At 43.4% G+C, this 1,252-nt stretch overlaps 1 non-coding gene across 1 annotated transcript; it reads left to right on the forward strand.

Annotated features, from left to right (window-relative positions):
- The first annotated feature begins 436 nt into the window (after nt 1–436).
- Nucleotides 437–543, forward strand: LOC120250738. The gene has a single exon (XR_005533077.1). It is a non-coding gene; the product is annotated as a small nucleolar RNA R71 (small nucleolar RNA).
- Nucleotides 544–1,252: the final 709 nt, after the last annotated feature.

Genomic DNA, 1,252 nt, shown 5'->3' on the forward strand with positions numbered 1-1,252 from the left:
ATTCTTCCAACCCGGATTGTAGGTATTGCTATATGGGTTTCCTTGAGGTCTCATGCCATTACCTACAAAATCAACGTTCTCCACCGAAGAAACATCACCGATAAAGATAGGACAATCGGAGGGAGCATGTCCACCACCACACCCGGTCCAATTAGTTACGGCCGCCACTCTATTTGAAGTTAGAAGATCTAACTTCTTACTCAAATTTTCCACTTGAGCCACCAATGAAGTTACCGCATCTATTTCATGGAGACCGGCCACTTTTTTCTTCTCCCTAGCATTCCATTGGTAGCTGTTTAACCCCATTTCTTCAATTAACTGACGGGCCTCATCGGGGGTCTTGCTACCTAAGGTACCTCCTGCTGCCGCATCCAAGAGTTGCCTTGTACTCGGATTCAAACCAATATAAAAGGTCTGAACAATCATCGACTACGGGAATCCGTGTTGCGGGCACTTTCTCAGGATCTCCTTGAACCTTTCCCATGTCTCGAATAGAGACTCTAATTCCAACTGAACAAAGGATGAGATCTCATTCCTAAGCTTTGCTGATTTTCCGGGAGTGAAATAATGGGCCAGAAAAACTTCTACCATCTCCTCCCACATGGTAATTGACGCTCTAGGTAATGAGTGTAGCCACTGCTTCTCTCTCCCCTTTAGGGAAAATGGGAAGGCTCGCAACTTGATTGCATCATCCGTCACCCTGTTTATCTTCAGCATATCACATACCTCAAGAAAGCTTTCTAAATGATTGTTTGGATCTTCATCGGCCAAACCATTGAATTGTGCGGATTGCTGCAACATGTGGATGAATACCGGCTTCAGTTTGAAGTTCTGAGTTGTAATCGGAGGATGCACCATACTCGACTGTGTCCCCAACACTGAAGGTCTGGCATAATCGGATAATGTTCGCTGTTGCTCATTCTGTTCTGCCATGTTTTCAGATTCTTCCACTTCCAAATCAGCTAAATTAAACTGTTCTTGCACATGCAATTTCCCTTTTCTTCTAAGTGTACGTTCAAGCTCAGGATTTCCTTTAATCAATATTGAGGGATTCCCTCTGGTCATAATCTGGAGCTGCACCCATAAAGAAAGAAAAAGAAATTAGAACGATGATAGAATAAGAAGATATGAAATAGAATGTATGGTGAAATAGCTAAGAAAACAAAGTGCAAAGTATCTTTAAACGCCTACTCCCTGGCAATGGCGCCAAAAACTTGACAAGATCCCCTTGTGTATATCCCGCAAGTGCACG

The sequence above is a fragment of the Dioscorea cayenensis genome, chromosome 19, assembly GCF_009730915.1.
Source record: "Dioscorea cayenensis subsp. rotundata cultivar TDr96_F1 chromosome 19, TDr96_F1_v2_PseudoChromosome.rev07_lg8_w22 25.fasta, whole genome shotgun sequence".
In the NCBI taxonomy this organism is placed as follows: domain Eukaryota; kingdom Viridiplantae; phylum Streptophyta; class Magnoliopsida; order Dioscoreales; family Dioscoreaceae; genus Dioscorea; species Dioscorea cayenensis.